The following is a 10,000-nucleotide window of genomic DNA, read 5'->3' as shown; positions in this document are numbered from 1 at the left end:
TTGGTTTGGGTTTTTTTTTTTGGTTTTTTTGAAAGTCGAGATGCTTTCGTGTTGTTTAATGGATACTGGAAGTGAGTTCCAGAGTTGTGAACCAGAATTGGCAAGGCTGGATTTTAATAGGTCTATTCTGGGAATTGGAACATTTCTCTTTGTTTGATTTCGGTTGTCATTTATACGGAACATATATTCAATAGGTAGTCTGAAGCACGACCTGTCACTATTTTGTGCATCAGTACTCCTTTATTGTAGGTCAGTCTTTGGTGCAGCGGTAGAATGTTAAGTTTGCTGCAGTCAGATTTGTCAAGGATGAGGTTTTATTTAGAACAAATTTAAGCACACGTTTGTGAAGACTGAGAAGTGGCTTAAAGGCGTTGGCGCTTGCGGTGGTATCCCATAGGGTTGAGGCATAGTCAACAGTGGATTGGATAAAGGCCTTAAAAAACAATTTTCTTGAGTGGTAATCAATGAAGTGTTTGATTTTTTGATAGTTGGTATGTTTTTTTTTATGGAAATCTGCTTGCATATGTTAGTTATATGATGAGTCCAAGAAAGGTTGTTGTCAATTGTTATTCCAAGGACCCTGTGATTATCAACTTCATTAGTGGCTTGGTTATTTATTTGAATGGAGGGAAACGTACGCGTGAGGCTTTGTCTTGTTTGTCTTGTCGTCGTCAACATCACCTTGGTTTCGTGAGGGTGGAGAGAAGGGGAGAGAAGCGGAGAGTGACACTGACGTTTTGTTGTCCATTTAGTAGTAAAGCTCTGTAGACAAGGGGGGCAATAACTTCATCCAACAATAACATCTGCGGAGATCACAACTCGACACAGAGAAAGAAAGAGAGAGGGTGGGCAGAGAGAGAGAGAGGGTGGGCAGAGAGAGAGAGGGAGGGCAGAGAGAGAGGGAGAGAGGGTGGGCAGAGAGAGAGAGAGAGAGAGAGAGAGAGAGGGTGGGCAGAGAGAGAGGGTGGGCAGAGAGAGAGAGAGGGTGGGCAGAGAGAGAGAGGGAGGGTGGGCAGAGAGAGAGAGGGGGTGGGCAGAGAGAGAGAGAGGGTGGGCAGAGAGAGAGAGGGTGGGCAGAGAGAGAGAGAGGGTGGGCAGAGAGAGAGAGAGAGAGAGGGTGGGCAGAGAGAGAGAGAGGGTGGGCAGAGAGAGAGAGAGAGGGTGGGCAGAGAGAGAGAGGGTGGGCAGAGAGAGAGGGTGGGCAGAGAGAGAGAGAGAGAGGGTGGGCAGAGAGAGAGGGTGGGCAGAGAGAGAGAGAGGGTGGGCAGAGAGAGAGAGGGGCGACGGACAGAGGGAGAGAGAAGGGTGAGATAGAGGGGCGGACAGACAACGAGAGGGGGGGGGGGGGGGGGGGGTCAATGGAGTTGAAGACAGACAGAGAAAGAGAGAGGGCAAGAGAATTTAAGAAAGAAAGATCGTGATGTGGAAAGAAAAACAGAGAAAGATAGAGAGAGAGAGAGAGAGAGAGAGAGAGAGAGAGAGAGAGAGGGAGAGAGAGAGACCGAGGCCCTGACCAAGCTGACCTTTTGCACACAAAAGCAGCAGGTCGTTAAACTCCACTTAGCGGGGATGAGGTTGTTGACGAGTCCTATGACTGACAACAGCAACACTCAGCGCCTCGGAAGGCTGCACCTTTAGGGAGCAAAAACCAATTGAATGGGTGTGGCGCCATGGCCCAGTGGTTGGAGCGCAGCATTCTCACATTGTCCCGAGTTCGATCTTGTTCTTGTTCTTGTTGCTTATAGTCCAGCCGACCGCACAGGGCCATATCAGGACTGTCAAACCATACACATGCTCAACCGCGTCAACACAAAACTGTCACATCTACACACACACACACACACAAAAGTATTTTTTTAATTATTAAACACACACACACACACACACACACACACACACACACACACACACACACACACACACACACACACACACACACACACACACACACACTTAGACAAACCCACAAATCACAGTTCATGACACAGTATCCCAACCATGAGTTCGATCTAAGCGCTTTGCGAACACTTGAGTCATTTGCACAACAGGCTGCCTACCTGGCTAGAGCCGACAGACAGCTGCCATTGGACGCTTATCATTCGTTTCCAGCGTCATTCAGTCATGTTTCAGTCGTGCACACACACACACACACACTCCTACAGACGTTTAACATTTTACGTGTATGTCCATTTTGTTTATTTACCCCGTCATGCAGGCAGCCATACCCCGTTTTCGGGGATGTGCATGCTTGGTATGTGCTTGCTTCCATACCCCCAACGAATGCTGACATGGAGTACAGGATCTTTAACGTGCGTATTTGATCTCCTGCGCGCGTGTATACACGAAGGGAGTTCAGGCACTAGCAGGTGTGCACATTTGTTGACCTGGGAGATCGGACAAAAAGTCGTTCAGCTCTCTCTCTCTCTCTCTCTCTCTCTCTCTCTCTCTCTCTCTCTCTCTGTATTACATTTCATGTTTTTTTGTCCAAAGTTATGTGAACTAAGATATAATTTCATACCCCAGAAATATTACTCTCAGCCTTCTATGTTTAAACTAGTTTTGCTTATGACGTCACGTCGTGAAGAAGAAGTCAGACAGTTTGCAACTTATCTACACAAAGCATTCAAAATCCGGTCATTTAGTTGTTCCTGATTATCAGTCTAGGTATTGTTTTGTTTTATTGTATCATATACTGTATGTCATAATGTTTTCGAAATAAGTTTACACACCACCCCTTCATAAGGGGCTAAGGCCCTTTTTTGAATAAACCATCCGAATCCGAATCTCTCTCTCTGTGGCTGGTATCCTCAGGTAAGTAGGTCAGGCAGGTAGGCAGTAGGCAGATGGACCAGGTAGGAAGGACTTCCAGACACTGGTGTCTGTTTGTGTGGCAGGCTGTGGGTGGTCTCTTGCCATCACACAGGGACTGACTGGGACACAGGTCTTTTCCCACTTCGCCTTTCTTCTGCGATATCCACACTCCGCTTGTCTGTTGCTGGTGGTGGTGGTGGTGGGTTTGTTGTTTGTTGTTGTTGTTGGTGGTGGTGGTGGTGGTGTTTTTTCGTGGTTAATTTTCCTAGCTCTCTTTTTGCTTTTGTGTTTTTCATGTGGTTCCACTGTCTATCGATCGGAATTTTTTTTAGTCACGTGTTTTTGTTTAAAATTTTTTTTTTTTCGTGTGTGTGTGTGTGTGTGTGTGTGTGTGTGTGTGTGTGTGTGTGTGTGTGTGTGTGTGTGTGACTAATTCTCTTTCTGTCTGTCTCTCTCTCTCTTTCTTCCCTTATCCCCCCTCCCTCCCACCCCCTCTTCTTTTTCTTGCTTTTGTTCTTGTTTTCTCCTTCTTCTTCTTCCTCCTCCTTCTCCTCCTCGTCCTCCTCCTCCTCCTTTTATTGCTTTTTTTTTTAAAGTTACACAAACTTACATACAGAACCACCCTGGTTCAAATCGAAGTTTGGTAAACTGGGAATCTAGGTCCCGAGCAGATGGAACATTTCGTGATGTGACGCATTGTTTGGTGGGCCATTGTTCTTTTTGCGAACAATACTCCGTATGTTAAACTGAGGTAGAGTACCAAAAAAACAACAACAACAACAACAGGAACAGAAGATCGTTGAAACTGTGGCTGATGTTGGAAAGTTGTGCTGATGTCCTGGAAGCCGTGTCTGATACTGGCGATGTGAACTTTCCGCACTTTGAATGGATAACCGGGGTTTCACATATACATAGGATGTCAATATGTCAGTGTTCTTCGTGTTGTCAATATAAAACGGTTGATGCTGTCTCCGTGTCTCTCTTTGTCCGTCTGTCTTGTCTTTCCGTGTCTTTCCGTGCGTATTGTCTTCTTATTCTCGTTGTCTGTCTGTGATGGCTTTTGTCTCTGTATGTCTGCCTGTCTGTTTGTCTGTCTTATCTCTCTCTGTCTGCATGTCTCTGTCTCTGTTCTTCTCTCTCTCTCTCTCTCCCTTCCCCGCTCTCTTTCCAATACATCTACCCCTTTCTCTCTGCTCACTCTCCTTCCCTCTCCTTCCCTCTCTTCAGTCCTTCTCCACCTCTCTCCCACCCCCCTGTCTCTCTCTCTTTATCTTTTGAGGGTCTATCCAACGACACACCGTTTGCACGCAAACGCACGCACGCACCCACACACACGCACGCACGCACGCACACACACACGCACGAACACACACGCACGCACGCACAAACACACGTGTCACTTTGCTATGTGTTTATTCTCGGTATAATATCTGGATATCTACATATCGATGGATCTCTTTATCCATCTCTCTTTCTCTCTCTCTCTATATATATATATATATATATATATATTTGTATTTCTTTTTATCACAACAGATTTCTCTGTGTGAAATTCGGGCTGTTCTCCCCAGGGAGAGCGCCTCGCTACACTACAGCGCCACCCTTTTTTTTTCTCTTTTTTCCTGCGTGCAGATTTATTTGTTTTTCCTATCGAAGTGGATTTTTTAACATAATTTTGCCAGGAACAGCCTTTTTGTTGCCGTGGGTTCTTTTACGTGCGCTAAGTGCATGCTGCACACGGGACCTCGGTTTATCTTCTCATCCGAATGACTAGCGTCCAGACCACCACTCAAGGTCTAGTGGAGGGGGAGAAAATATCGGCGGCTTAGCCGTGGTTCGAAACAGCGCGCTCAGATTTTCTCGCGTCCTAGGCGGACGCGTTACCTCCAGGCTATCACTCCACATATATATAATATCTGTTTATCTATCAATCAATCTGTCTGTCGGTCAATTCAAGGCAGAATGCCTCATCAAAACAGAGAAATAAAAGCAGTAGGTATAGCTAGAAGCGGAACATTGAGAAGAAGAAGAAAAACAGACAAACTTAATACACCAGTGTCAACTAAATCTGTCATTTGACGTAAAATAATTCTTGCTTTTATTTGTTTGTTTTCAGATAAAAGCAATCTCTTTTTTTGTAATTTCTTTTGATTTCTCACGAACAAACAGATTGACACAATGGGAGGACCATATTCCCGAGCTGGTGACTTCGATTCGTGAACGCTAACTAAAAAGAAAGTGAAAAAACTGAGAGTCTGATTATTGCGTCATCTTGAAGCGGTCTTTTCACCCGCATGTCTTTTTCTCAACACTGCAAATCCATTTCTTATCCATGTGCTGTTCTGCAGCCAATATGATGATGCTTTTAGCTCACAGAGAGACAGATTCGGATTCGGATTCGGATGATTTATTCATATAGGCCATTGCCCCTCATGAAGGGGTGCAGTATACAACATTATTAAACATGCAAGTGCACAAGGCGAAACAGTCATCAAAGGAATTATGATATCATTATTGATCTTAACTTACATGCTTTATATATGTAAATGGGCAAATTCTTTACAATGCTTTCTTTATTAGATGCCATCAAAAGACTTAGGCGAAACTGATTTGGAGAGACAGAGAGAGAGAGAGAAAGAGAGAGAACACTGAACACTCAAAATGTTTAATGTCATAAGCTGTAAAGCTCTAGTGACATAGTAGGTGCCAATCAGAACAAAAATGGTGCAAAACAAATAAAATGGAACAGAAAGGGGAAAAAAAAACATAATTAAAGCAAACTAAACTACTAAGGGATAAGCGGCACTTTGGTACTTTGTCATCTGCTTAAAGGAGAGGAGAGAGAGAGAGAGAGAGAGAGAGAGAGAGAGAGAGAGAGAGAGTTTAATACAAAGGCCACCAGCCTGTCCGCATGAGAACAGGTACACACAAAGATAACGATTTGAAAAACTAAGGAAAAGCCAGGCTCAATAGACCCGAAAGAAAGAAAAAGATGGAGAGAAAGAGAAGAAGAGAGAGGCGGAGACAATGAGGAGAGAGAGAGAGAGAGAGAGAGAGAGAGAGAGAGAGAGAGAGAGATCTGACACACCTTCGATATTCAACTTTCGTTAGCTTTAAAAACTCATGTACATTGCTTTTTTTTTCTTTTCTTTTCTTCTCTTTTCAATCCTTCGACTCAAAAGTTGAAACAATTCTGGCAAGACACAATAAATGTTTTGCATGCAACAGAAACACACTCGATACAAACACGATGTGAAAATGACAATAATCCAGATTTTTGAAACACATAATTTACCATCCATTTTTTCACCAAAATATCAATCCTTTCATTTGGAAAAAAAAAAAAAGCGTAATTTGCCATTTGCTTTCCATGGTGTGTGCTACAGAGGTCAAGGCTGTTTCACCAACTCCACGTGAGTGGCGCGTGCTGCGCTATTGTAACACGCAACATCACTGTTGCCGCCTTGTAAATGTCACATTGACTGACAGGTCTGATGAAATCGACACAGACGCAGACATGTAACCTGCATTGATGTCTTGCGTACAACGGAGGAGACCTGCGGTGTTTCTGGAGTGAACAGGTTCTTTGGCACTGGAGTTTATGGAGGTTTAAGGGGCTCAGAGATTGGACCCATTTTTAGAGGGGGGGCGGGGGGGGGACGGGGGGGGAGGGGTGCAGAGGAGTGGGGGGAGGGGTTACTTTGTGAATACGTTTGGGAATTAGAGTAGAGGTGTGACATTTATTTATTTATTATCTATTTATTTATTCGTTTACATATTCAGTTAATAGTTATGAATGAAATGGATACTTAAAAAGCGCCTATCCTCGGTCGGAGACCAAGCTCTAAACGTTTTACAAACATGGAGTCATTTGCACAACAGGCTGCCTACCTGGGTAGAGCCGACTGACGGCTGCCATTGGGCGCTCATCATTCGTTTCCTGTGTCATTGTCAGGTTTCAGTCATGCACACATACACACTCAGACAGACATGTAACATTTTACAGGTATGACCGTTTTGTTTCTTTACCCCGCCGTATAGGCATCCATACTCCGTTTTCGGGGGTGTGCATGCTGGGTATGTTATTGTTTCCAAAATCCACCGAGCGCCGACATGGATTACAGGATCTTTAACGTGCGAATTTGATCTTCTGCGTGCGTATGCACACGAAGGAGGTTCAGGCACTCTCAGATCTGCACATATGTTAGTTAGTTAGTATTCTTTGAGGGAGATGAAGGGGGAAGTTGAGAAGCTCCGTGGCAGTGTCGGTCAGGCGATGGACTTGTGGTCCAGTGTTCACCAGTGATCAGGGTTCGAGGCCCTGCCTCGGCATGGTGCTGTGTCCCTGGGGAAAGGCACTTCACTCTTGATTCTCTTCGTTCCACCCGGGTGTGAACGGGTACCTGATTTCAGCTGGGGAAGGTTGAGACTGCGGAAGGGGAGAGGATCGAGCCCCCGCCGTCCTGTGGCATAGCCCTGGACACAGTGGATATGATGAATTCACTGCCCCCTCGTCCTGTGCCGAGCCCTGGACACAGTGGATATGATGAATTCACTGCCCCCTCGTCCTGTGCCGAGCCCTGGACACAGTGGATATGATGAATTCACTGCCCCTTCGTCCTGTGCCGAGCCCTGGACACAGTGGATATGATGAATTCACTGCCCCCTCGTCCTGTGCCGAGCCCTGGACACAGTGGATATGATGAATTCACTGCCCCCCTCCCCCCGTCCTGTGCTGAGCCCTGGACACAGTGGATATGATGAATTCACTGCCCCCCCACCCCCCTCCCCCCGTCCTGTGCCGAGCCCTGGACACAGTGGATATGATGAATTCACTGCCCCCCCCCTCCCCCTCGTCCTGTGCCGAGCCCTGGACACAGTGGATATGATGAATTCACTGCCCCCCCACCCCCCTCCCCCCGTCCTGTGCCGATCCCTGCACACAGTGGATATGATGGATTCACTCCCCCCCCCCCACTGCCACCCTCCCCCCGCCCCCTCCCCGTCCAGTGGCGAGCCCTGCACACAGTGGATATGATGGATTCACTCCCCCCCCCCCGCCCCTCCCCGTCCAGTGGCGAGCCCTGCACACAGTGGATATGATGGATTCACTCCCCCCCCCCCCCCCCGCCCCCTCCCCGTCCAGTGGCGAGCCCTGCACACAGTGGATATGATGGATTCACTCCCCCCCCCCACTGCCACCCTCCCCCCGCCCCCTCCCCGTCCAGTGGCGAGCCCTGCACACAATGGATATGATGGATTCACTCCCCCCCCCCACTGCCACCCTCCCCCCCGCCCCCTCCCCGTCCAGTGGCGAGCCCTGCACACAGTGGATATGATGGATTCACTCCCCCCCCCCCCCCACTGCCACCCTCCCCCCGCCCCCTCCCCGTCCAGTGGCGAGCCCTGCACACAGTGGATATGATGGATTCACTCCCCCCCCCCCCCACTGCCACCCTCCCCCCGCCCCCTCCCCGTCCAGTGGCGAGCCCTGCACACAGTGGATATGATGGATTCACTCCCCCCTCCCCCCCACTGCCACCCTCCCCCCCGCCCCCTCCCCGTCCAGTGGCGAGCCCTGCACACAGTGGATATGATGGATTCACTGCCCCATGTCCGTGAAAGGCTATGGGATTTCATCACCTTTAAGGGAGGGATAGGGGATGAACGTTTAATTTGTAAATGCAGTTGGGGATTTTTTACGAGGCGGTGGAGAGTGGGTGGAGGTGTAGCATTTTACTTTTTTATGCTTGTTTTTCTTTCTTTTAGTTTTGGAGTGTGTTGCTTGCGGGGCCACACACACACACACATGATTATATATATATATATATATATATATATATATATTACGCGCCTTCATGGACAGACGTGCGCACACTCATGTGTGTAATGATCTATTTGCCAGTCTTACACCAGTTGCAGCATGCGAGACATTTACTACCTTATTCTCAAGCTTTTCGTGTCTTCCTAAATCCATTCCCAAGAAGCCTGTGGCATTCCCGGCACACACATCTTTCCTACAGGTATCTGCACATGTCCTGGACAGTACCTGTTATTGATTGACCTTCAGCGTACACCGTGGCTTGACTAGGCCATCTACCTGGTCTTGGGAAGTAATCTTAAGATTTAACCCTTTTGTTTTGCTATGTAATCATAACTTGATTTCGTTCATACAACAATTTTCTGTTCTTGGAATGTTTGTTGAGGTTTCTTCTGCACATTTTTGAAGTGTCAGTTTATTGGTAAACAGGCATAATCGTGTGTGTGTGTGTGTGTGTTTGCGTGTATATCTGTGCATGCGTTTAGTGTGCGCGCCTTCACGTGTGTGTGTGTGTGTGTGTGTGTGTATGTGTTTGCGCGCGCGTGTAATTGAAAAAGGGTTCACACACAACGCACATGTAAGCACACGTTCACATACACACAAGCAAGCGCGCAACATAACACAGACAAGAATGCGCTTGAACACATTCACACATTGCACACACAAATACACACACACACTCTCTCTCTCTCTCATTCTCTCTCTCTCTCTCTCACACACACACACACACACACGCACACACATACACGCACACACACACACACACACACATACACACACACACACACACACACACACACTCTCTCTCTCTCACACACACACACACACATACTCTCTCTCTCTCTCTCACACACACTCTCTCTCTCTCTCTCTCTCTCTCTCTCTCACACACACACACACACTCTCTCTCTCTCTCTCTCTCTCTCTCTCTCTCTCTCTCACCAACCAAATATGTTTAAATTGAACTTGTTAATGTCCTCAACATCCTGTGAAATTGTCAGAAACCTTGCTTTGTATTTATATAAAGCTTTCAAAGTCCGAGAAACTATTACGTCATGAAAACACTGTTTTGTTGTTAGGCTAGTTTTTCATTTGAACTTATGTTATATCGAGTTTTTTATGTATGTTGTATTATGTGAAATGTTTTTGTTTTTCTTTGTTTTTTATTGCTGTCTGTTCATATACCCCTTCATTAGGGGCCTTGGCCTATATGAATAAATCATCTTGAATCTTGAATCTTGAATCTCTTTCTCTCTCTCTCACACACACACACACAGAGGCAGAAGAGCTGTGTTACAGCCACCAGTGTTACCCAACCTCACCCACTCACACATTCATCTCTCCCACGTAGCTACCAGAAGCAGCAAC

The sequence above is a fragment of the Babylonia areolata genome, chromosome 25, assembly GCF_041734735.1.
Source record: "Babylonia areolata isolate BAREFJ2019XMU chromosome 25, ASM4173473v1, whole genome shotgun sequence".
NCBI lineage: Eukaryota > Metazoa > Mollusca > Gastropoda > Neogastropoda > Buccinidae > Babylonia > Babylonia areolata.
The sequence above is the reverse complement of the archived record's forward strand: the minus strand, read 5'-3'. Positions refer to the sequence as shown.